This window comes from Tenrec ecaudatus, chromosome 11, assembly GCF_050624435.1.
Source record: "Tenrec ecaudatus isolate mTenEca1 chromosome 11, mTenEca1.hap1, whole genome shotgun sequence".
NCBI lineage: Eukaryota > Metazoa > Chordata > Mammalia > Afrosoricida > Tenrecidae > Tenrec > Tenrec ecaudatus.
This window is the reverse complement of record NC_134540.1, coordinates 91,702,706-91,730,225: the sequence shown is the minus strand read 5'-3', so window position 1 is coordinate 91,730,225 and position 27,520 is coordinate 91,702,706. Positions and strand designations below refer to the sequence as shown.

At 44.2% G+C, this 27,520-nt stretch overlaps 1 long non-coding RNA gene across 4 annotated transcripts in view; it reads left to right on the top strand.

Moving 5' to 3' along the window:
• Positions 1-315: 315 nt before the first annotated feature.
• The window catches only part of LOC142461458 (uncharacterized), a 52,546-nt gene continuing 25,341 nt past the window's right edge, over positions 316-27,520 (top strand). For 3 of the 4 annotated variants that reach the window (XR_012786899.1, XR_012786898.1, XR_012786896.1), the window contains exons 1-2: positions 316-542; positions 11,838-11,941. This is a non-coding gene — a long non-coding RNA (uncharacterized LOC142461458). The remainder of the gene's footprint in view (positions 543-11,837; positions 11,942-27,520) is intronic. The other variant, XR_012786897.1, reaches the window with a different exon arrangement.

Here is a 27,520-nt window from a genome sequence, read left to right as displayed (position 1 = left end):
AAATTTGTTGAAAAACTCCACTATCACTTAATTCCATTTGAAAACCTTCTACTGTATGAATATTTTAAGACTAGATATATATTTAAAGCAAATATATATATATATATTTGTCAGCCAGTCAGAGTAACTATTATGTAACTATATTTGCCACGGATAAAAATTGAGTTATCGTCATAATTTCAAAGCCTCCCAACCTAGGGTCAATCAACAGGAAACGCAGATATGGTAACAAAGTATGCGGGCGATCATCCTGGGAGGGAACAAAACCTGGTTCAATCACATCCACGACAAGAAGCGGAAGAAAATACCATTCATTCCAAAACTCCCCCTCAGTTAGTTCCCAGAGGCAGACAGAAAAGTCTCCTTTCAAATGGAAAGGGGGGGGGGGGTGGCGCATTTCTGGGAAGGACTCTGAACAGTCACTTGAAAAATAATCAGGCATTAGCTGGAAATGAAACATCTGCGGCATATAGACCGCTAGGCGCGGGGAAGACGTGAAGGAGACGACCAACAGCCCAGGAGTCATTTTGTCATCTTTCTGGGTGAGTACACACATGGCATAAAGGGAAGAGAAAGTGGTTTCCGAAGTTGGAGGCACCAGCTGGTTGCCAGGCAATGAGCGAAGACTGAGAGTTCAGACAAAGGCAGAGAGGGTTGATGCTCCGCTCACTCAGCATACAAAGAGAGCCAGATGCCTCTGGCCTCCCAGGAGGCTTTAATAACACTGCAAAGAAATCTTGGCTCCCTTATACAAAGGGGGAAATAACCATTTTCTCACTGATCCCGAGACGGGCCTTTCTTGTACTGGGAATGGTGGGGAAGGCGTTTGCTCATAGAGAATAAATTAGAAACTCAGAAAAATTCCACTGAGCAGAAACCAGACGAACATCAGACCAGGAATCTGAATGGAATCTGACTACAATGTAAAAGAAAGGGGTGGAGCTGAGTTGGAAAAGCAATTACTTTTGCAAGTGGAGGTTTCACATGAAAGACGGAATTATTAATCCTATCCTTTCTGACACGGCGGTTAGGAACTGTGCAATAACGATGATCAATTACATTGATAACATAACAACCATTCTCTGACATTAAAATAATACTGGACTTCTCTCTGATTAATTACTACCCCCCTCCCACTCTCCCCCATCTCCAGTTGCTCACAACAGTTCTATAAGGTAGATAAGGAAGGGGCTTTGGAAGACAAGGAAATCGGCATAGACAGAATATCAGTCTTTGCCCAAATCTGCTGCAGGTCAGGACGGTGGGCTCTTCTGTGGAGCGAAGCAGCCTCCGTTTGAAATACAGTTCTGCCTCCTACCATCATGGTGACCTTGTCCAAGTGATTCTCCACTCTGCCGGGTCTCCTCAACTGTACACTGGGGACTGTATTGTGCAAACTTGGAAGGTTATTAATAAATTCTTAGGGCAGTGCCTCTATGGACCTTTTGGTTGTATACGAGAGGGATCCTCACCTCAAACCTAATCTTAGCGGCTAATGGTTTCCAGGCGCTCTGGTAGTGGAGTAGGTCATTTGTTGGGCTGCTAACCGCAAGGTAAGCGGTTTAAAACCACCAGCTGCTCCTCCATAGAAAGATGAGGCTTTATCCTCTTGTTAAGATTTAGAGCCTCAAAAATTCCCAAAGGCAACTCAGTTCTCCCCTGCCCTTACAGGGTTCTGATGAGGAGGCACGGAGTCCACTGGTTCGGTTTTCCATTCGAGTGGGTTCCCACTGACGGTGTCCTCAAAGCAACAGACTGAACCATGCGCCATCAGGCTGCTGGGACCCATTGCTGCCGTGACTGTGTATTTTGAGGGTGGTCCTAAGAGGGGATCAGCTTTCCGCACTATGGTTTACATTCGAACCGTAAGGTTTTCCTTGACTCATTTTTGGAAGTAGATTACCAGGCCTTTCTTCCTAATCTGTTTATTCTGGAAGGGTTTCTGAAACCTGTACCTCATGGGTGACCCCACTGACATTTAAAATACTGGTGACAACAAACAAAAACAGCCACAGTGTGACAAGTTGACAGACAGGTGGTGGACCCCAAACTTACTAAATCAGATGCTCTGGGGATGAATTCTAGGAATGTAGATATTTAGAAAATCTAAGACCCCCAAGATCTTTTTTATTAGGACTATTCACACAGGCTGCTTAGAACTAAGGGAAGTTCCCTCACACAACCAATTAAGACTGTGAGACCCTTTGAAATTTGATTCCTGACTGCCTGTCATGGAGGGCCTAGTAACACAAATAGTTACCCGCTCTGCTCTCCCTCACTGCCACCCAGTTGGTTCTGACTCAGGTGACCCTACAGGACCGGGTAGAACTACTCGGTTTCCAAGACTTAGACTGTCGATGGGAGCAGAAAGCTTCATCTGACTCCCACATGCTCAGCTGCTCTCAGAAAACTTGGAACTTGAACTCACCAGGAGGCACCTGAGAAGAGAGGATTGGGGATCTTCTTCCAAAAAAGTCGGAGTCTTGAAAACTCTGTGGGGTGCAATTCTTCTCTGGAACACATGGGGCCAGAATTCATACCATGATAACTGGTTTGGGGGACTACTTGGGGTCTCCCCTTTAGACTGGGCTTTGTACACTCATAAACCATTACAGTCTCAGAAACCCATAAGGGGGTTGCTATGGGTCAGCATTGACTCCATGGCAATGAGATTTTTTGGTTCCTTAGACATTTTTGGCAGTCTAGTGGTCATTCATTGGGCTGCTAACTGCAAGGTCAACAGTTCAGAACCATCTCCTCAAGGAAAATATGAGGCTTTCTACTCCTGATGGCGTAATGGTTATCCTTTGAGCAGCTGGCCGTTGATTAGTTTGAAACTCTCGGCTGCTCTGTGGGAGAAAGACGAGGCTTTCTACTCCCATAAAGGGTTACAGTCCTGGAAATCCCCAGGGACCATTCTACCTTGACTTTTAGGCTTTCTATGAGGCCTAATCAATGATGGATTAGAATTGACTCAATGGTAGTGAGTTGGTATTTTTATTTAGACTGCTAACCTCAAGGTTACTAGTTCAAATCCTGAGCCCTTACACAGGGGGCAGGGGGGGAGTGTTGAAGCCATCTGGTCCTTTAAAGATTTACAAAGCCTTCTGAGACTCAACTCCATGCCATCACGTTAATTCCAACTTACAGACCCTGTAGGACAGAGGAGATCCGCTACTTTGGGCTTCTGAGACTGTAACTCTTTATGAGCATAAACAGTCTAATTTTTTCTCCCTTGGAGCAGTTGGTGGGTTCAAACTACCGTCCTTTTGGTTAACAGCACAATGTGTAGCCCACCATGCCACCAGGGTTTTCTTGCAAAATCTAGGAAACCCCTCTGTAGCATCACTATGTGTCAGAATCAACTTAATTGGCAGTGGATTTGGATTGGGGTTTGTTGTTTGTTTTGTCTATCCTCAGCTTCCATTGCTCTCACTGGGGGGTGGGGTGGGAGCTTTATGCTACATAAGGTTAAAAAACGGTTGGCAATTTCCAGTAACACTATTGCACATCTTGGTATCTGTCTGTGTATTGGTTTTCTGCCTGGAATGCTTGCCCTTCTGGGTTTGTTGTGTGATAAACTCTTACTCATCCTTCAAAACTATTTCCACTAAGTACCTAATTGCAATGTGTTATGTTTTCGGATTTCATTAAATCTTTCATAAACTATTTATTGATTTTCTGCTCTAAGAGCAGACACAGGATAGACTGAGACTCCAAGGGCTTCGAATTATGCAGCGTTAGCAGCACAGGAATTCAGACGAGTGGGCAGTTACCATAACACAGGGGATATGTAACAATGGGAAGAGATGCATAGCTCACCTTGGGGAGTTGGAAAACACTTCTAAGGCATTGGTTCTCAACCTGTGGGGCATGACCCCTTTGGGGATGGAAAGATCCTTTCACAGGGGTTGTCCAATCCATAACAGTAGCAAACTTACAGTTATAAAATAGTCATGAAAATAATGTTATGGTTGGGGGTCACCACAATATGAGGAACTGTATTAAAGGGTTGAGGAAGGTTGAGAACCGCTGCTCTGAGGAGTCAGCCAGGACTAGCCCGGGGGAAGGAGGAGAGACTCCAGAGAAAAGTCCATGCCTCGCTGTTGTCTCCAGCAGACTTTCCACTCCTCAAGAGGAAGAAAGGGCCTGTTTATTTGACCCAACTTTTGATTACCCAGTTTGTGCTCCAGACTAAATGCTAGTAGAATGAGTGAGTTTTGGTACAAATCACAGATGATGAGTCCAGAAAGGCCAACACTTTTAGAAGATACCTAGAGTGAGCGACGCCTTCCGTTCTTTTCTTGCTGGAGATCGATCCAAAGGCCTTTGGGCTTCTGTTCTCTTCCCGTAAAACACAGAGCTCCTTGATCACTACCCCACACATCCCCAAACCCTACACCCTGGGCCCCGACGTGTGGAAGACACACAACTGCATTCTTGACAGTACCAGGCCTTCAATATAGGAAAAAGAACAAAGGGAAAGAAACCTAGCTACCAGGTGTTTCTGCTGCCCAGTCAGACAAATTATGAAGGCAGCAATCCTGCTGTGGTGTCCATTTTCAAACCAGAACATTCCATCCAGTTGTCTTCAAGGCTTCTAAACTCCAAGACTACCTGGTTATCTAAACACGTTTTCTCTTAATATTCTAGGCTGTTTGGGAGTGTGCATGAGTTCCTGCAGACGTATATGTAAACACAGTACTGTATCAGTGAATATTCACATATCCCTAATACATCTCAATTGGAGCCCTGCAGGTGGAGTGGTTATGTGTTGTTGGTCTGCGTTCCATATGGTCTGCAGTTCAAAGCCACCAGCAGCTCCGCGGGAGAAAGACTGGGCTGTCTACTCCTGTAAACGGTTACCGTTGCTGAAGCCCACAGTGGGTCGCTATGAGTCAGCATTGACTCGATGGCAGTGAGTTTGGTTTTGGTTTCATACATACCTAGAATATAAACAGGAGGCAATGCACCTAATCCAGATGAACCCCTTCATAAGATCCACAGAAAAGTCTCTTCTAAACCAGAAGACTCAGCAAACATCTGTGATCTCTTCAGATGTTTATGGAAATCTAGCGATTGACCCGTAAGCCTCTCCTCTCTAAAGCCACCGCGTGCCATGTCGCCACTCTCCACTAGCACGCGGAGAAGAGAAAGTAGAAGCGAAGGAAGTGTGTTCTGTGGGTGGAGGAAGGGCACAGGAGCAAGAAGAAGGGTCTGTTTGTTTGTTTGTTTAAAAAGGCTTATGGAAAAAGCTGGTAGTGTTTGCTCTCTCAAATAATCACATAAAGAGCCGGCTAATGTTTCGGGCACAACAACCCAGCCTCGGTGAATTTCCAGACAATGAAAGGTGAGAACGCTGGAGTGGAAACCTAATACTGCAATGTCTGTGGCAGCTCAATCCATTTTAATTGAATTACCCACGTCTTTTTAAAAGGGACACCGGATTGATGGAACAAGCCTCTGTGGAGGTCCCATCGCCGTGTCTCGGCGCATTTCAGCATCAAGCGGGACTTTTCCTGGAAAATAAATCTATCTTCCAGTGCAGCATGAGCAGGTGGCTGGCCAAAGGGAACCTTACTCAGAATTAATAAATAGTTGTATTTCTTCCAAAGAGTTTCCAAGAAAGAGCTACTCAAAAGACTTGATTTTCCAAACATGACCCCACACTGTTTCTCTTGACCTAGCTCTCATATTATCTTTTCATACTAATTTTCCATGATCGTGTTTCTGGGGAACTTTAAGAGATTCCCAAGCAGGGCTCCCAACAGCGGTTCTCCTCAGCTCTCTGTGGTCCCTGGTCTGCCTCTCACTTTCATTTGCCTAGGAGAGAAGCAGCCTTTGCCCGCACCCAAGAGTGTGGGCAAGGGCCCTCTGTGGCAGGCCCACTGCAAACCATGCTCTTGTTTCTTTTAAGAAGCCCTGACCTAGGAGCTATCGAATCAACATTCGATAGTCATTAGCTAATAACCTCGGACATTAGAAAATAACCCCCAAACCACATGTTGTGCCCAAGTGTGTCAGACTAGAACTGTGACCTGTAGGGACTGGATGGCCAAGTTCTCACAAGGAAAGCCCAGACATTTTTTTTTACCCTCTCAGCTAATTCTGGATGCAACCCATCCGCCAATCTTCCTAATAATAATCCAATTTGTTAGCTCTTTGTACTGCTCATAGATTCCTTCCTGTTCAACTATTTGGCTATGAAGCCTGATCTTACAATGGACTTTGGTGGGGAACCCAGGCTAAGGCATGTTCTCAAGCAGTGTACGGCATAGTGAGAGAGCTCCACAGGTGACCTCACCATACCAGCCCCGAGACACAGGCCATTCTTACCCAATGACCCACTGCCCTGGAGGCTCTGCCGACTCATAGCCCCTCTGTAGGACAGAGCGGAACTGTGTCGGTGGGTTTCTGAGACTGTAACTTTATGGGAGGGGAAAGCCTGGTCAGTCACCTGCGGAACTCCTGGTGGTTTTGAATTAGTCAGCTTGAATTAGTCAGAGTGCCCATGCAATGACACACAGGCATATTCACAGGGCATAAGAGCGTCTACCTAGGCCAACATGTGTGAAACGTCTAACATTACTCTCGAAACTCCACATACAGGCCCTAGCCTTCAACATTCAAATCACTTCATAATCCAAATCTCTTCCACCTTCCTTGTTTTATTATACCCACTCCTCTTTATGGAATGCATATGAATTCCTGCCTCCCAAGTTTTATTTATGTTTTTGCTTCCTGTTGTGATATTCTTCTTTAATTATTTAAATGCTAGTGTTTCGAGAATTGGGTCAAATTGGGTCTCCTCTCTAAATCCCTTTGTGATCACCTAGCCCAGGGGTGAGCAGTCTCTTGAGATGGAAAAGCCAATCCTGTCCCTGGCACAATTTAAAAATTATTCAGGAGCCATAGGAATATGTTTACCAACAAATGAAAGCACCACTATCTGCATAATATATTTTTGAAGTTCACTCTGCAGTCACATGCACATAGGGAAAGAACAGTGTGTGACTGGAGAGACACAATTCGCCAACCCTGCACACACCCTACGGAACTTGCTCATCCAGACTAGCGGTTCTCAACCTGTGTGTCGCAACCCTTTGGGGGTTGAATGACCCTCTCACAGGGGTCGCCTAAGACCATCAGAAAACACATATTTCGGATGGTCTGAGGAACTGAGACACCGCTCCTCTATCCATCTCCAGGAGGGTCCACCCACATGCAGATATGCCCACATATGAATACTCGGCGGGAAGACTGTTACCCGTGCTACACCATGCTTCCATGCTTCAAGATAAAACTTCATTTATTTGTCATTAAAAATAAATATTTCACAATATAGAATGACATATTGTTTTTGTGATTCATCACTATGCTTTCATTATGTCCAATTTGTAACAATGAAAACAGGTCTTGCCTATTGGATGTTTACATGATGATTCACAACAGTAGCAAAATTACAGTTATGAAGTAGCTATGAAAATAATTTTATGGTTGGGGGGTCACACAACATGAGGAACTGTATTAAAGGGTCATGGCATTAGGAAGGTTGAGAACCACTGGGCTATACAATTTTTAAAAACGCTATATTTTCAGTCCCCTGAGGATACTTTGTCATATGTAGTTTAGTTATGTCCTTAATATGCATGTCATTTTTGTTCAGAATACACTTTGTGCTTTTTATGGTTTTGATTCCATGTTGTGTGCTGTTCCCATAGCTTCTATAGTCAACATTATGTAGTCACTTCTCAGTAAGTGAATATTGAATTAATTGGTTCTGTTTATCTTTTTAATATTTTAATATCACTCCTACCCTATAAACAGCCTCAAAGATATATTTTTAAAATGCATGGTTAGTATGATACTATTAATTATTAATATAATCACTAAGTATTATGCCGATATAGTTCATGCTAATAATAATTCACAGCAGTGTTCAAACTTTCTCAAATGGGAGGAATGAAGCACTTCAAGAATGGACTCACATATACCTACTATGATTGGGAAGGCCCAGGACCAGGCAATATTTGGGTCTGCTCTATAGCAGCTTGTCATGAATCGAATCAACTCACTTAGCCACAGAAACCTAAAAAAATATCGTCTGTGTTTAAAAAACAGTACAATCCCAGTCTTCTACTTGTCCTGCTCTACCAAGCACCTTCCGTGTATAAAGTACCATAGCAATAGATTCCATCATTGACGACTCTCCCCACCACCTTCCACGTATGAAGTCCCATAGCAATAGACTTCATCATTGATGGCTTCTGCTTGTTGTGACAGTTCTTAAAGCTTTTCCAAGCAGCAAGAAGAATGCGAGCAAACTATGATGAATGACCACATAGCTGACATTGCACCCCATTACTAAATCAGTAGAAAGGGTAGACCATAGCTGATGACAAATAAATCCTTCTTTGGAAGGGGGTCAAAGGGTTTGGAAGCCAAAGGGGAGAGGAGAGAAACGGAAGAGACTGGGGAAGGAGCGATATGGAGATCAGCTCAGCGTAGAAATCCTATTGCTAAATTACTTTTCATTTTGCAGCATTTGCTCCATCTGTTGCCCTCCTAACACTGTCTAGACAATTTCAAACTATTACATAATTCATAATGGCTGGATATTTTCCTGTTGACTACAGAGTCAGTCTACAAAGGTCACTGATAAAATAACGTTTCACTGGTATGGAAAACATCTCTAAAATCCAAGGGAGGTAAGAGGCAACCACGACCTGCACTTTTTGTTCCTGAATTGTGGGTAAGATAGTGCCGCAGCAGTTCTGATTGTTCCTCGTGTCTGGCGAGCTTTTGACAGGTGTCACAAAAGACAGACGACCAGTTCACAGTAGAGCGGTGAGATGAAAACCACTCTCCGTAGACATTTCCATTTTGTGATGGTCTGCCGAACCGAAATGCACTGCTGGCAACACAGGGCAGTGTGCCCACCTTAGAAACCATGGCCGAGTTCGTAGCACAATGCTTTCTGTTTCTGTTTGGTTGTTTGTTTGTTTGCTTTTGCGGTGAATACCCTTAATGGAGTCACTGAAGCACTTTGGCTAAAGAGAGATTTTTTTTTGGAAAGAAAACAAGGCAAAGCAGAAAGGAGAGAGAGGAGGAAAGAAAGGACTGGTGGAAGGAAGGAGATAGTGAGGGGTGAGGGGGGAGAGTAAAACTATGAAATGAAAGACGGTTCATTTCATTCACTATTGTTTTCATTTTGGAATATATGTAAGGATTTGAACCCTCCTCCCCGCCCCCCCCGAAATAAAAATTAAAAAGCAATCGGATTCCCAACCATAATTTGAATCATGTTTTCCATTCTGGAGCTAGCAGGTTGAATCCTTGCAAACATCTTCACCTCTACAACTACTGTGACCACATGCTGTCACAGCAGAGGAGCCTCTTCCTTGGGAGGTCCTGGTCCAGAGCCAGTATAGGAGGTCAGGATTAGGGTTACCTGGGCTCTCTGAGTTGCCAGCCCCCTTTCCAATCCAACTATCGGAGACCTGGAAGGATATATTTCTACTTAATGATGCATTTTCTAATTTGTGTCGTCACCTTTTTCTCTTACCTGCTTTGAAAAAGGAATGCCTTGTGATCTGGGGAAGCAGACACCAGGTTGGGCCAGCTCTTTTGGAGACAGTTTAATTGACTATTCTTGGCCTCAGAATCTTTTCCTCTGAGTCGGAGTGACCCGATCACCTGACCTCAGACAAACCCATTTTCTGTTTGTCTGAGTAGGGCACAGCAGTGCCAAAGCCTGTTCTACTAGAACATAGCCCTATAAAGCTGCCAGGCAAATGCGCACCACGGATCACAAAGCTGTGAGGACAAAAAGCCGGATGACCCAGATACATTTCTCTCACGGACCTTCTAATGAAAGAGTGGAATCAGCATGACAGGTATCTCTGTTCTCCTGTCTCAGCCTCCCAAACTTCACCTATGATCACAGGATCTTCCTCTTCCCTTAAAGTGTTACAGTCTTGGAAACCCACAGGGGCAGGAACGGAGGCGGAAAAATGCAACACAGAACAAATATCCCCAAACTGGGTATCCATAGCAGGAGCAAGTTCTATATATTTGTTTCTAGGATAAATACCAACATACGGAAATGGCTCCGAACAATGTGTTAAAGAACAGCCCCGACATCATAATTTTTCAAAACATTTCATTGTGATTAAAATAAAAGTTTACCGAGCAAATGGGTTGTCCAGTCAACAAGCCATACACATTTCGTTTCAAGACCTCACCTGCAATCCCTTCGACATAACCTCACTTCCCCCACTTCCTCTCTGAGTTTCCCATGTCCATTCATCCATCTTTCCTACCCCAACCCTCTCTCTGAGCTTCCTCTCGGGGAAAATGCTGATATTTTCATCTTTACGGCTAATTGGTTTAAGGACTGTGTTAGCCCCCGCCCGTGTTTTAGGCATGTCTGTTGCTTGGCTGGAAGTTTAACCACAGGATGATTTCAGTTCCAGCTTTCCACTGGTGTCTGAGATCAGGAAGCTTGGTTTTGTTTTTAATAATTTTGTTCCACATTTGTCTTTTACTCTCTCCCCACCACCTTTTATTCCAATCGCTTTCAGAAAGACTTGTTTTGCTAGGTGTGCACCTTCTTGTTCTTCTCATGCAGAGGCTGAGGAGACTGAGGTTCTCTGTGGACTGTTCATTTCCACGGATCTTTGATTTTTTTCACTCTTTTGTTGCCTCAGACAGATTCCAATAATTACACCTGAGATGGCCACTTGTTAGCTTTCAGAGCCCAGCTTAATAACTCCTCATGGAAGTGGGGGCAAAATAAATGGGGGCAGGAGGTTTTCTTTCCTTTTTAGAAAATGTATAATTAACTGGGAGTTAATATATGGGTCCTGTCTTCCCATAGGTCAGTCTTGAAATTCATCCTGTTTCAAAGTTCTTCAAAGTGAACTATTTTTGAAGAAAAACAAATATTTCCCTCATAAGAATGAAACGCAAAAATATTTTGAGTTAGACTTTACTAGAAAATGTCAAGAATTGTGTCAGCCCTCCACTCCATCTAATCTCTGAAGGTGTTCAAAACCCAAACCTATCTATAGCTTTATTTTTGCTTCACTTTTTTAATTTGAATTGTCAATGCTATAAATCATTTCTAAACGGGATCTGTGATTTGAACTGTGATTTGACGTGCATAGTATACGCTCTCTAAGAGCAGAGTTTTAGATGATGCCTGATATTAAATTGACATTAACTATGACACAAATCTAACACAATATCGGATCTTTATCTGGTTGTCAACTGTCAATAACTCTGATTCATTTTAATTCAAATGAATTAACATTCATAGAGGCAAGGCTAGTAAGCTTTCATCTCACATCCTTTGAACACGTTGTGGTGAGAGCGGTCCCAGTGAAGGGGATGTGCTTGGTCAAGTGGAGTGGCTGGGGATCGGAGGGAGCTCCGGAAAAGGCGAATTGACACGTGGCTGCAGAGATGCCCTCTAGCGTAAGAGCAGTTGTGAAGACAGGTCTCGGTGCTCCTTCATTGTGTCCTCCGTGGGAACTGATTCCAGTGCTCAGGATGCAAACGACCTGCCTCCATGTGTTCAGGTCGCTTTGAAGATCTGGTTAACCTGAGTCTTTCATGTAAATTTGGAGTTATAATTAACACTCGATTTGCATGAACATAACTCTTCCTGAATATCTGGTAAAACCACGCAGGAGTCCTCCGTCCCGTTAATATCGAAAGAGCCTGAAGGGCGCACGTCTTATGGGGGTGGGGGAGGGGCAGTTCCAGTGCACTTGTCGCCCTTTCGAATAACTAACAACGCTAATTATGTTTAAACTTTGTTTAAATTTTCAAAGCTGCTTTGAACATGTTTCGGAACTGGGGTTACAGTGAGCACCATGGTGCGAGCCAACACAACACCTTTCGTTTCTGGATCTGAGCGGCCATCACCATAGTACAGGTAACTGACACACCTGTGGCACAGGAAGTGACTTGTAAAGTCTGCTTTAATGAGCTATGCGTGCGTAACAAATTGCTCCAAATTCGGTGGCTTACAATAATAATAATAATTTATTATCATCCACATTTTCTGTGGACTAGGGATGCATACAGGGAGCACACGGCGGGCTTCCTCCGGGAACCGTAAATAGGCACACGTGAAGGATCTGTGTGAGTTCTGCTTCCTCCACACACAGTATCTCGGTTTCCAGGGCAATCTTCCTGACAGAGAAAAAGAGAGGAAGGGAAGGAGAGCTTATGGAAAGGGGGCAAGGGGAGCAGAGAGGGAGGATAAGAAGGAAATAGAACAAGAGAGCAAGCATGAGAGAAAAAGGCAGAGCTGGAAGCCAGAGTGTCCTGCACGACCCAGTCTTAGAAAAGAAGAGCTTCACTCACCTCATTCTATTGGTTAAGGCCGTGACAAGCGGAGGAGGGGACACCGAGCCCCGCTTCTCAATGGCTGTGGTGTCAACATCACACTGGACAAACAGGTGGGCCAGACCATACGATTGGCAGGGCCATTTTTGGAAAATATAGTCTACCACAAAGTCCATCTGGCTCTTCCCTTGCTTTAGTACGAGAATGCATTTTGAATACTAGACAAGCTGGGTTTTTTTAGTCTTTGCTTGAAATAACTAGAATTTTGAATTCTCTTATCTTTTCATATCTTGAATTCTCTTATCTTTTCATATCTGTTCGCTTCTATTATTAAATCAACTAAAATTTTATAACATTTGCTACTCTGAAAAAGGTTGTTTTCTAAAGGTTCATAAGTGTCCTGTAACAGAAAGCCCAAGAACTTTTAGAATCAGGCAAGTTAAATAAGCAAATATAAGGGTTGGATTTAAGACATTGGAGGTTTTACATCCCAATGTGGAGAGGTCTGTGTGATGTCCTAAAAGCTTCCAAGACCCTCAGTTACAACTCTTTGGCTCTATCTGTCCAGAATTAAAGAGAAGGGAGGACACCACAGAGTCAGAGAAGAAAGTAGCCGGCAGGACTAATGAACCGTGTGTACCATAGTCTCTTCTACCCTGAGATCAGAACCACATGCTGCCGACTACGGATACTGACCATCTGATCACAGCCAAAGGAGATGAGTCCTGACAGAGCCGGAGGGAAAAAGAAATATGGAACAGAACTCTTTAAATCTTAAACCAACATTATTCCATTTTGCAAAAAAAAAAATCATCTCTATATGATCAAATGGTCAAAACTGAGTCTAAAGTACAGGTTCCCAATCTGATTGGACCTACCACCCCTTCTTTCAGGGGGAATAAAATATACTGCTACCCCCCCACCCAGCAATGAGGGACAGGGAGACTAGAGGGTTAGAAATGACGTAACTTGAGTGGAATGAGTGAGACTAATGGCATACTGTGGACCCTGTAACCAGCAGCCGTGAATAGTTACATAGGAACTGTTACATGGGAATCTAAAATACTTTGTAAAGAAATCTACCTTCGACACATGCAAATATTATTAAAGACAAAAGAAAAGGCATTGTAGCAGCGCTATGGGAGTTGACTGCTGGTGGGGCCATGTCTGGATCGGGCAAACAAGATGATGCACCTTGGAAAAACTGGAAAGTGCCGTCTAGCATGAGTCCTGGGAGTGAGCAAGGAGACCTGGAAGTGCATCACACAGGCCCAAAGCTGTTGAAGAAAAGGCCTGCCAACATGTATCACACAGGGCCAATTTACCAGTAATCATAAGACCAAGAGTCAAATGGGACCCTCAATCCACCAATGCATCCCTCCATGCTGTTCCAGGCGGGTGAAGGGTTTATCCCCTGTATTTGCTCCACAACCAGTGCATTTCAGAAGGAGGAAAAGAGTTGCTCAAACATCACAGAAAACTAACCTGTTGACTCTATGACTCAGATAAGCTTCCTGCTAGTAAATTTTACTTCAGCTTTGATCTGTTAGCGTACGCCACATAGGAAGGTCAATATTTATTTCATAGTCAATCAATTTTGAAAAGAAAAATGAAATCTCTGCCACACTGTTAATATGCCAAGTGACCTTAGGCCTGAGAAGGAACCCAAGGGCTTCCCTTCCTCAACTGTACAATGTCAGCTGGATTAACTTTAAGGTTCCTTCTGATTCTACAACCCATTGAGCTCAGAACACACCGATTCTCCATACAGTAGATGCTAAAATAGACCTCATAATGCCTACAATGCTCATTTGGCAATGAAGCACCCCAAGGACAGACAGTTCTGTGACAGTCTCACCTGTGATCTCTTCCACTGTATTGAAACTGCAGTGTGAGGTTAAAAGAAAAGAGGATGAAAAATAGAAAACAATGCTGTCAAATCAATTCTGACTCTTGGCAGTTCCATGTATGTCTGAGTGCAGCTGTACTCCACAGGGCTTTCCATGACTGAGCTGCATGTCCATCGCCAGATCTTCTTCCTTGGGGCCTCTGGGTGGACTCAAACATGTAACTTTTCCTTTATTGGCATGGCGTGTCAGCGTGTGAACCATTCATAACACCCAGGTAAACTCTAGGCAAGCAATTTCTCTCTCTGCGTGCACACACACACACACGCACACACATGCACACACACATACACATGCACACACACATACACATGAGATTTTGCACATTTATCTCTAGACTGCTGCAATAAAGCAAATAATGTCACAAAGCAAGTTACATACCTTTTTTTTAGTCTCCCCGTGCACACAGGGGTTATATTTACACTGTTTTGTAGTGTAAGTTTCGACTATTGTGAGTGTTTCAGTCCAGGTTGACTAAGGAAACAAATCCATAGAAACACATATGTGTATAAGAGAGAGTTTTATATGAAGGGTAATTGTACATTAAGAAGGCACCCAACTCAGTCCAGTCCAAGCTCGTAAGTCCGTTATTAGCCAAATGTCCAATACCAATCTCTAAAATCCTCTTCAGACTCACAAACACATGCAATGACGCAGAATGCAGGATGATCATAGGAAAGTGGGTAGAACGTCTTTGGATCCAGTGGCGTTATAAGCATCTCAGTGCTGGCAGGGTCTCTATGTGGCTTCTCTGGCTTCAGAGGTCTGGTTACATCAGGATAGGTCCATGTGGCTTCTCCGGCTCAGGGCACCAGTGTATCTCCATGTGTCTTGTCAGCTGCAGTGCCTCCCAGGGAGTGAGCAGAGAGAGAGTCTATCTCCCACCTCTAAGCAGGAAATACCAGAGATCCCAAAATTGTCAAGGGAAGGCCAGTCCCACACAGAGGCCTCATTGGCTATGACCCAATTGACAGACGAGACCCCACCCCTTCACTCTTAATCCACTCAAGTCCCAAATTGACACCAGATGATGTAACCACCACATTGGGTATCATGGAAATGCGGCACAAGGACACAACGTCAGCCTATGTTGCTAGGCAAAATGTCGCTAATAAACTTGCTCAATGCAGGGTTATCACAAACCTTCTTTATTAATAAGAAAAACAACGCAAAATGTGATACAATTAAAATGAAGTGTGTGTGTGTATAAAAACTGGGATGTTCAGTAGAAAGGAGGTGTAATACTTTACTATGAACACCAACTATCCATGCCAAAATGTTCACAAATATGTTCTTGACTGATGTTTTGTGACCTAGTAGAAATCACCCGTGTTGCTTGGGCATTTGGAACTCTTGCTAGTTCTGGCTTCCTAGAACGGCCGTGCGAGGTGTTTTGTCAAGGAGATGGTTTTAAGCTAAGTCACCAAACAAGGCTACAAATGATGAGAAAGACACCGGAGCTGGGTGTTTAAGGGGCTTGAGATCACAGGAAACAGAATAAGGCATGCAATCTGCTGCTAATTTCCCTTTCCTGAAACGCTTTAAAATAGGCCTTTATTTATTTATTTGAACATCCCCATTCACAACCCTGACCTCTTTTTGGGGATGGTGTGAAGAAAGCTTCCGCCCTCACATGGTTAAGTATAGATTCCCCTCGTAGCTTCTCTCACAGCCTTAGAATGTAAATCACTTGAGAGAAAGAACTTCACACATAGCTCAGAGTCACGGAGGGTAAAAAAAGACACAGCTTTCAGAAACTTCTCAAAGGAAAGCACCGGAGAAGGCCAACAACCAAGCGGGGCTCCAGACAAGCCCCCGTGCTGCAAGATGGATCATTTCTAAGCTTTGAAGGATTGCAGATCAGAGGTTAAAAATATGACTTAGATTTCAAGTGAAATTCGCTTAGTAGTTATGTCACAGTTATTCTTCCCAAGAAAGAGTCATCGGCATGCTGTGTCCGATGACTAATGTGCACTGGCAGATGAAACGGAGACGCTTACATAGTGTCTGCCCACACTGCATCATAATCCCACTTCCCTGCTTACTAAGCATGTCATCTTAGGTAGATTTAAATAAAATTAAATTTTTAGTAAATCATCATCGTTCTATTTTAAAACGTTGATTCTTCCCAAAGGAAGTTTCACGGACCTCTCCGCAGTGTATTAAAATCTATTCGTTCTGCTCCCACTCTTGGTTCAACGCTGTATTTGCCTCTTTACCTGCGTTCACCTTCGGCCTCCCAGGCTCACAGTGGTACACATAGACAGTTTCATCTGGATCAGCCTTTCATTTTGGTTGATCAGTGTTGAGGATGAGGATTTCTGGCCTACGCTTTAGAACCCCAAGTAGCCCAGCGGTTAAAGCGCTTGGCTGGTGACCAAAATGGAGAACTCGCCAGCAAACACTCTGTGGGAGGAGGATGTGGAAGTCTCTTCTGTCAACACTTACAGCCTTGGAAAACCTGTGAGGCCGACCACCTTGCTCTGCAGGGTCACGGCGAGTCTGAATCAGCTTGACCCTAGTGGGCTTGATTTTGCTTTTCAGCGGCATAAGACTAGCATGCTATCCCATGAAGCACTTGAGACCATTTTATTTAAAAAACAAAACCAAGAACTATGCACTAAGAGGTTATCAAAACATTGTGCGAGGGACTCAGAGAGTGGTGGGACAAAAATCTAAAAAATAAATCCGCCCTTTGCCAGTGAGTCTACTCCATCCCATCCACGATGATCCTATCAGACAGAGTCAAGCTGCCCATAGGGCGTCAAGTCTCTGATCTTTATCGAAGCACGTTTCTCTCCTGTAAAGTGGCTGGTGGGACTGATCCACCAACCTTTCAGTTACCAGTCAAGCAATGAATCAGCACACTGCCAGCTTCCTCATTTAGGCAGAAGTCAGATAAACACAGGGCCTCGATGTCTTTGCTGTTTTGAGGGAATTATGTTCTTCTGCTCACCATGTTAGTCCGGGTAGACTAGAGAAGCAAATTCATAGAGGCACTCATATGTGTATAGGAAAGAGGTTCCTATACAAGCGCAATTGAATATTGAGAAGATGTTCCAGTCCAGACCAGATCAAGTCCCTAAATCCAATACTAGCCCATATGCTCGATACCATACGATACTATAAAGTCCTCTTCAGACTCACGAGATACATGCCATGATGTCAAATGCAGGAGGATCACAGGTAACTGGGGGCAAAGTCTTGTGGATCCAGTGGTGTTGTAAGCATCTCAGTGCTGACAGGGGCCTCCATGTGGCTTCTCTGGCTCCAGAGGTCTGGTTGCCAGGGTATGTCCATGCGGCTTCTCCAGCTCCTGGGGTGTAGTGCCAGGTGTCTTGTCAGTAGAGCACCTCCAAGTGAGTGTGCAGAGAGAGAGTAGTGGCTTCTGCCTCCAAGAAGGATAAGACAGGAGTTCCCAGAATTCTCCGGAGAAGGTCATACCCACACAGAGGTCTCATTGGCTATGACTCAGTTGAAAGTCAAGACTCCACCCCTTCACTCTTAATCCTCTCAAGTCCCAAATGGACACCAGATTATGTAATCTCCACACTTGCCTGGCTTCTATGGACAAAAGCATCAGTGGGGCTTTAGCTTATCTTCAAGTCAGTTCCAAATTATGGAAACTCCAAGTGTAGAGGGGCATCCAAAAAGAAGGAGGCCCTCCCCGAGAGGGATGGGCCCAATGGCTGCAACAATGGGCTCAAGCAGAGGAACGATTGTGAGGATGCTCAGGAGCTCCTGGTGGTTTGTTCTATTGTGCATAGGGTCGCTATGGGTCCAAACCAACTTGCTGGTACCTAACAACAACAACAACAACAACAAGTGTGTGCTCAGAACTGTACTCTGCAGGGTTTTCAAGACTGGGACCTTTCGGAAGCCGATCTCCAGGCCTATTGTTCATGGAACATGTTTGAACCAATTCCCTCATAGCCAGTAACTGAGCCCTTAGCAATTTTCAGCTCCATCTATCCCAGCTCCATCAAGGTCCTCCAGTTCAGTGTACCTTGGGGTAGTCACGGATATAAAGGCAAACCCAAACCCAAAACCATTGCTACGAGTCAACCGATAGGATAGGATAGGACAGAGGAATAGTGCTCCGTGGAGTTTCCAAGAATGTCAATGTTTGCAGTAGCAGACAGCTGCATTTTTCCTCTGGAGTGGGTGGTAGCTTTGAAGGACTGATTTTGTGGTTCACAGCCCAATGGTTAACCCATTGTGTCACCAGCGGGCCTGATAAAGGCTCTGTTTTGCCACATATGGAGGGCCACAGCTGAGTCCTGGAAAATCCATAACGGCATTGGCAGCTTGTGCTTAGAATGAGCCGGGACCAGGAATCTGAATATTAGGTTTTGTATTTCAATCCTGAGGGAGCTCTCTTCTTTTCTAAAATGAAAGGCCAGCAGAGGGCTGGTGATGAGAACAATCAACTGTAACATTCTCTGTCACCGCATATTGAGACCTATGAAGGACAAGTGGAGAATTCCACACTCCAGCGCGCAATGACCATGACGACAGAATGTCCACTCTGTGGAAAGCGGATCAATGCTAGGAGTTGCTTTAAATCTATCGCAACCTCTGAAAAGAGATGCTACAAAATCATTGAATGAAGAGAGCATGATAACTATCAAGTTCTGATAAAAATTCTTAGCTGCCCTTTCTTGTGAACTTTATGAAAACTCAACACCATTCTGCCTGGTCCTGCCCCATACCTTTCCCTCAAACTTGAATAGTACATGATGGGGTTTTCCAATTTGAAATCTAGAACTACTAATGCATCTTAGTAGAAGATAGCTTCTACCTACTTTTTAATGTTAGTGGTGTGTGTGTGTGTGTGTGTGTGTGTGTGCACGCACACGCAAGCCAACCAAACCCATTTGGGAATGAGACAGAGTCTAAACAAACAATCAGATCATTAAGTCGCGAGTCAAAAACATGGCTTATGTTTCAAATAAAATTATTTTTCTAGCTGTAGAAGAGTTTTCTTTTTCCACCTGCAGAAGTAAACGGCTGGCGGTCTTTTATGACAATCGGGTTCATTGAACTCACTCGGTGCAGTATTCTGCTGAACTTGTGCCCACATGCAGTACTCTTTTATTTGAAATGAGGAAGTACAGCGACGTTACAGAAATAGCTGCTTTGCTCCTAGGAGTCCTTGTTCCTTACTGAATGGTGGAGTGACATCAAAGGTATGAATAAGAGAGTCATAAATTTACCACTTTGCTCCACGCCTCCTCAGATCCTATTCTCTCAAATGGGTTCAGGAAGCAGACTGTCATCGCACAAGTGACACTAGTAAAATTCAGTTAAGTTTACATCACTTCAGGGCGGCGTTTCTCAAACCCTAATGTGTTCACACACTTCCTGGGGATCTTGTGAAAATGCAGATTCTGAGTCTGGAGGTCTGGGTAGGGGCAGAGATTCTGTATTTCATATAAATTCTCTGGAGAAACCTAGGCGCTGGCCCATAGCCCTCTCCTAAGGAAGCAAGATACCAAAAGTTTTTGTGTACCAGGCACCTCGTTCAGATCCAAGAACAAGATAAACACCTGACCAAGCGTCATCCCTCCAGGCACTCCGAGTCAGCAGGCAATTTCATCGTGTGAGTGTCCTGTTGTAATAACTGTCCACAGAGGTTACCGTGGGAGAGCAGAAGAAACTGGGCTGAGGCTTGTGTTTGCACGACGAGGGAAAGTTTCCACAGCAACTCAGAATGCAGCCAGAGAGGGACGGGGAGGCCCTCCTCTCTGTGTGGCGCTTACATTTATGGAAGCATCTACTAAACTATCCCGCGACTCTTCCTGAAGCCTCTGCATGTTGATAAGGATTTGTCAGAGGCAGCCAAGGCCAATGCTCTGTCTCTAAGTGGCTTGAAAATGTCACAGATAGGATGTGGTGGGGAGCTGGAATAGAGGCCCTATTTATGGACACTGTCCTAACCCCAGTATTTCTAGTTCGTGTTGTACCAAACAGATGTTTAATTTTTTCTGTCTTCCTGCTTTCTCATGTTCCTTACTTATCATGGGCTGAGCAATCTGGAAGCCAAGACATCTTTGCCTGCAGAAAATGCTCTCCCCACCCCCAGGCTGGTCAGCCTAGTTCAACCACTCGCAGCCACAGAGCAGGAACCCCTTATTTCCGGGACCCTGCTCCCCCTCCCTGAGCTGCTGGCCTCCTCCTACCCAGCTCTGGCTCTTACACAAAATGCATTGAATGGAACCATGACATTTTCTCCCAAATCAATACAAGTTTGACTTTGGATTTCATATTACTATCATAGCTCTTTTTCCCCCTCTCTAGTTTTGATTCTGACCATTTAATAAATTAATGTTGAATGCTTTCCTGCTTTCCTATAATTTTGCAATTATTATTGTTAGAACTTCAAATAGTGACAGCTTCCCTGCGTATGCACATAATTTGGGCTGACAAATGTGCAATGAATTGATCAAATGTTGGTGATAGGAAAAGTGTAGTGAAGGCATTCGGTTTATCTGATATATATTTATGTTTGTGTCTAGAAAATGTGATTGAACATAACAAATGTCCTTTCTAAAAGTATAATCACCAATATTCTTTTTGTTTGCTTGTTTGCCTGCTTTAAAGACCGGTAAATACCTTGTTGGGTAATTTTTTCATGAAGATAACTCAACTCTAAAAACAAGTATGATGGCAAAACTAATACACAAAACCTTTTGCTCTTAAAGAAAGAACCATATTGAAGAATTATATAACACAGAAGAAGGGAAACCTGGAGCAGGAGTGGAGCTCTGCTGACTCTCAGGATTGGTCACATGCGCACAGGGTGCAAACTACACATCTGAAGAAGCTTCAGCCTTGCAGTTGTGTGGTGATTGGTGATTGCCAGGTCCATCACACGCCCTGGTGCATCTCATTTTAAGGAGCTGAGCTTTAAGCAAGGTTTAGTGAGGGTTTGGGGAACCTATCACCTCTGTCAATTCTACGAAACCCACTTGGTTCCCCTGAAGTCTATCACCTTGTGCTGGAATAGCCCAGTGTCTCCCAGAGGTGCTGGCCACCCAGCACCAGGAAGGTGGAAGCAACAAAGGCCTCCACCGCCTCCTTGTGGGCTCCCCTGCTCCCCACCTCTCCCTGACTCTTCCCTCGTTGACTGGTATACACAGCCTAGATCCTTTCCCCAAGAAAGACTAGAACTATCGGGTATACACAGCCTAGAATCTTTCCCGCAGTAGGACTAGAACTGATCTGATAACTAGTCCATTCTCATAATAATAAAAGTGCTGTTAATTAATTTATCTTCCCAGACAAAATCTTCAGTAAACTTTTCCTAGATTCCTAGACATAATTGAATTTACCTTACTGATATTAAATATATGGCTCCTATTGTGTGTCCCAGAGGTGCCCTAGTGGTGTACTACTGGCTTGATGTTGGGCGGCAAACCTCAGGGTTAGCAATTCAAAGCTACCTGTGTCCATCCTCTGTTACAATATGTGCAGTCAAATGTCTTTGCACCACCAACAAAGCACAGGTAAACCTGTGGCTGGCATGCTCTGCTCTCGGTCAAGATCCAGACGCTGTCATCCGTCCCGTCTGCTTCTGAATGAAGCTTGAGTGTCTGGCAGCTACCTGCCAATGGCCTTCTGCAGCCCCCTTAGAATGAGCTTCAGCCAAATTTCACTTGCATGTGATAATAATGATATTGCTCAGTCACGTTCTGTTGGGTCGCCTTTCTTTGTAATGGCTACAAATCTGGATCTTTTCCAGTCCGAGTGCCAGGTTGCAGCCTTCCACATGTCTTGGCATCAATGATCGAGTGCTTCCAGTGCTTCATCTCCTTGTTGAAACCTTTCAACTGGGATTCCGTCAATCCCAGAGCCCTGGTTTTCACTGCCACCTTTTCCTCCTTGGACACCATTAGTTCTTGATCTTATACTACTGTCCCCCTCCCCGTCCTCCCAGGTGGTTGAATGTTGACTAATTCTTTTGGTACAGGGACTCTGCACTTCCTCCATCTTCTCTTGTTTCTTTCTTGGGTCGTGATTTTGCTTATAGCAGTGGTTCTCAACCTTCCTAATGCCGTGACCCTTTAATACAGTTCCTCATGTTGTGGTGACACCCCCCCACAAACCTAAAATTATTTTTGTTGCTACTTCATAACTGTCAGTTTACTACTGTAACAAATCGGGTGACCCCTGTGAAAGGGTCGTTTGACCCCCAAAAGGGATCATGACCCACAGGCTGAGGACTGCTGGCTTATAGTATCCTTTAGTATTGAAATTCGAGGCTTAGTTTTTTAATCCTATTCTTTCAGTTTGAGAAATGCTACATTTTTATCTCCCCTTCCACATTTCATGATAATATTTTGTCTTTTAACCATTTCATTGGCATATATTTCACATATCATACAGTTCAATGGTTGGTCATATTAATAAGGATTGAACAATCATCTCCACAATCAGTTTTAGGGCATTACTTTTCTCTTGCACTCATTGTCACCAGCTCTCTACCTCCCCCCAAGCTCCCCCACTACACCCCCAAGACTATCAATGCAGCATGGTCTCTATAACTATACCTAGCACGGATTTCATATAGAGAAACACATAGAAAGCAAAATACAGAAAAGCGAAATAAGAAAACGCTACCCCGGCATGATAATAAAGGATACTCACATCCCTCATCTGTGCTCAGAGGGGATTGATTCACCGTAGGCTTAGTCCATATGTGGACCTTTCAAATGGGTTTGGGGGGCCCATGGCCATCCATAGCTTCCAAAAACTGGGTGTTCACAATTGAAGCTCTGATATCATGCTCTCCCTTAGGTTTGGATTTCATCATTCACAACCCTGGGATCATACAGGCTGGTGTGGCTTCTTAGTGGGCCAGTTGATGCCTCACGCAGATGGCTGCTTGATCAAAGGCAAGCTTTTAAGGCTCCCAAGGCTATTCTTGGTGATGGAGTGAACTTCCAATCACCATCACTCACAAAGGCAGAACCATGCTTACTGGATTCATACATGCCTTACTAAAGCAAGGAGAGTATTAAAATCGCAAGTATATGGTCGTCTCAGGCCACCATTCATTGAACACCCTCAAGACAAGAGCCTCACACCAAAGTCCAAAAACTGCCACCTCTGTCCCCTTAGGATAGCAATCATCTGGTTCTGAAATGCCAGGGAGTTTGAGCCTTGAGACTAAGGGCTACCGATGTGTTCGGGAAGGTACAATTCACTCAGTGGGGTTTCCAAATCAAGTCATACTCTGGGCTATGGAGGATGATGTGTGCTCTGAAAGAACAGCATCTAAGGTCCCTGAAGTAGACAGCACACGGCCTGGCTTGTCATGGGGTAGATTGCAGCTAGGTGAAAAATGTCCGATTAGGAACATAGTACCAGGCATATTCTTCCCACAGGTTAATGTAAGTTTTATTACGTGTTTTTGTTCAATGGAAGGTTGCTCCTATCTACTTACCCACCAAAAGAAATACAATAGCCTTTCCCAAGACTTTTATGCCCCATTGCCCCATCCTGACTTGAATATCCAAGAAGGTTCACTTATCCCTCTGGTAGGGGTATCTGTTGATTTGGGGTGACCCCAGCACCATGTTGCATGGCAGCAACTCTAGCCCCCTCTCCCTCTACCCACGTCCTGAAAAACTGCCTCCAGCTGAGGCGAGACCACCTGCATAAAGCAAGGAGAGCATTGAAATGTAAGTAAAAGCCAGCCTCGGACCACCCTTCATTACACGTCCTCAAGGGTGAGATCCACCCCAGAGTGTGGGTCTGTCATGGCGTACATACAGAGGTGCGATATACGGTTCGTGGATCCAATGTGGGGCCCCTGCCTGGTGGACTGGAGTGGAAGAGTCGGAGAGTGGGAGACTCTTTTGTCTTGCTTGAGCCACTTTGAGTCATCTTCTGGTGAGCTCTCTGATGTCATTGTTTCTGCCACTTCTTTTAGATACTGCACATGTAAGAGCAAGCTTCAGACTCTTTTTTGACATTGGCTTTGGTTTTTCTTTCTAGTTTCTGGTGGGGATGTCAAAAGCAGGCTTGATTTCTCTATTCACAGGAACGGTGTATTTACAATGATCGGAAGTCCACTGTGTACATAATAAACAAATGGTATCTCTTCCACAGGATCGCAGTGTACATTAGGATTATAAATACGATGGGCAAGTCCCAGCCCTGGGCGGGCACCATGCCTTGCCCACCCGTGCTGGACCCCACGGCCACGGTGTACTGGGCAGGGCGGAGGCGCCCTGGGGCAGGCAGTGTCCCACCACCCAGGTGTCTCCTCATTCTGACTGAGAGGAATTAGAACAAAGGTTTTTATACCGCGTGGGTGTTTAGTCACTGATGACATGCAGAATTCAAGTGATGCCTTTGACCCCAATGGGAGGACATTCAAGACTCACCCAGGCAAGGCCGGCCATCTTCCTCAGCCCTGTGAGCTTTATTCATGTCATTGTACCCCTCGTTTGCCCTTTGGTCTTTAATGTTCAAGGCATCAAATCTCTGTTCCTGAGATAGTCTCTCAATTCAGGCAAGACATATTCCAGGTGCACTTTGGCTCTCAAAACCACACTTTTATTCAGCTGAAACTCGTGCTTTCATCGAATCATCAAGGGTCTGTTTCACAGTTGACTTCCAACCTTGTTCTGACTGGTGATGTGAGACTTTCCATGTCCTCTCATCACAAATGTAGTTGGTTCAATCCCCGTGTATTCCACACTGAGAGGTGCACATGTATATCACCAGTGTGTTGTGTTTAAGATAAACTAAGTCCAGACAGTAAGTGCGCCTGGGAGAATCTTACTGTGCAATCTTGGGTATCGTTTTTATCACCATACTTTCTAACAACTGATCTTTCTTCTTTATTTGCAGCTTTTTCATGACAGTCACCACTAATTATCAATGGATCTTGATTGCATGTTTGACAATTTCACACAGCAGAAGTTGGTGGAAATCTTCCATTTCCTCATACTTGGTATTAGTGGTTGATGTGCAAATTTGAATAATGTCATATTAACTGGTCTTCCTTGTAGTATAATGGTATTGTCCTATCATTGATAACATTGTCCTTCAAGAAAGATCTCAGAATGTGCCTGTAGACCAGTGTTTCTCAACCTGTGGGTCGCGACCCCTTTGGGGGTTCAAATGACCCTTTCACAGGGCTCACCCAACTCATAACAGTAGCAAACTGACAGTGATGAAGTAACAACCAAAGTATTGTGATGCTTGGGGGTTCACCACCATATGAGGTACTGTATGACAGGGTGGCAGCATGAGGGCGGTGGAGAGCGCTGCTCTAGATGACGGTGATGCTATTGCTCTTCAGTGTTTCATTTGCAGGATCACAGAGCATGTGATTGTCTGATTCAAAATGGTCAGGAGCAGCCGGGTTCATCTCCCCAAATGCCTATGCTCTCAATCTCTGTGTGCCATTTCATTTTTCACAGCATTCCGTTTTCCTAGATTCATGCTCTGTACAGGCTTTGTTCCGATTACCAGTAGAGTTTCTTTTCCTATTAACAGGGCTGTTTATGGTCATTTTGAGACTTGCCACACACGTACAACTTTACTCTCATCAAATTGGACTCTATTTTGAAGAGGTCATTTTCCCCCAGTCATAGGTTGAATGTCTTTCAACCCGAGGCACTCTCGTAGAGTACCATTTATAAAATGAAGTGGCTGCCTCTTCCTTCTTCCTAATCTAAATCGAGAAGATCGCCTGAAACCTGTCCACCATGGGGGGGTCCTGCGGGTACCATCCTGGGAGCCAGCGTCTACCATCACAGCAGCATGCAAGTCAGCACAGTACAACACAGTGGCAGGCAAGTGGTCAGCTGGCAGATGCGTGACCAGTGCCAAAAACAGGGGTCATCCTTGCTCTGGCCATTACGTGGAGATGCAGCGGAAGGATATATATTTAAAACTTCTAAAGTGTTAATTGGGTGAAAGTTTACAGAACAGATCCACGTTTTGCATTCAGTAATTCATACACATTCTGATTCAACTCATGCATTGTAACTCCCTCAATGCGTCATTGTGTGCACTGTTTCCTCCCCATGATGTTTCCTGTTGCCATCCTTTCTTTCCTCACGCGTTGACCTTCACCCTTGGGCACAGGCTGCCCTTTTTGTCTTAAATAATAGATTATCTCAAGCTGGATCGGAGCTTCGTTTCAGACCCGAGAGTTAAGGGATGCCTCACCAGTTTCTATTCAGTCAGTATAGTTGGTTTCTTTTATGATTTTGAGTTCTGTTCCACATTTGTCCCGAACTCCCTCCAGGACCTTCTAATAGGATCCTTCACAAAGCAATTGGTTTGAGTAGCTGGAACCACCTCGTTCTTCTGGTTTCAGGGTTGTGAAGATTACTGTCTCCCTGGTTCATTATGCTATCGGACTAATTGTTTTCATATGTTTTAAAAATTTTCATTATTATTCTTTCTTCCGGAGATGGGACAATTCTATAACTGTACCTTAGAGGGGTGCACCCAAGTTTTGAAGATCTCAATTGCTACACGCCAACTAAGGCTGCAGAATATTGTCTTTGTCACAATGTCTTGAGAGTATCGGTCCTGTCCCCAGACCCACTGACTCATTCCTACGAGATGTTTGGCTATGCTAAAGAAGTGTTCAAAACGTTGCCACTTGTATGCTCTGTCTCATTCTTGTGCATTTTGAAGCAAAGGTAAGTACTATATGCAAATTGCCAAGTGAGATGCCTCCTCTTTTGTTCATTTTCACAGCAGCTTTGCTTATCCGTGTTTCCTTTCCTTTCCATATAAATTAGGTGATTATTTTTCCTTATGCCCCACGGGGATTATTTATCATGTTCTATATAATAATTTATGATAATTATATCTCTTAAAGGAACCAAAGACATATACAAACCATAGATACAGGAATGGATTGGCCTTGCACTTAAATGTAGCCCAAATTTAATAACTATTAGTTCTTAGGACACTACTCACTCTGCTTGATGCTTACCCTCATGAAGAAATCACTGAAAATATGGTTGCTGTAGCAAAGTGTGGTGGAGTAATTAGATGGCACTAGGCTATCAGAAAGAATAGTGTTTGGGGTCTTAAAGGTTTGTCTTCAAACACGCAGCCATCTAAGGGAAGCATTAATTAAGTCCACATGGAAGAAGCACACCAACCTGTATGATGTAAGGATTGTGAACAATAAAATCCAAAGGAGAGAATGGTATCAGAGCTTAAATGGAAAACTCCTGGTTTGCAGAAGGCTGTGAATGATGCTAGAAGCCCAG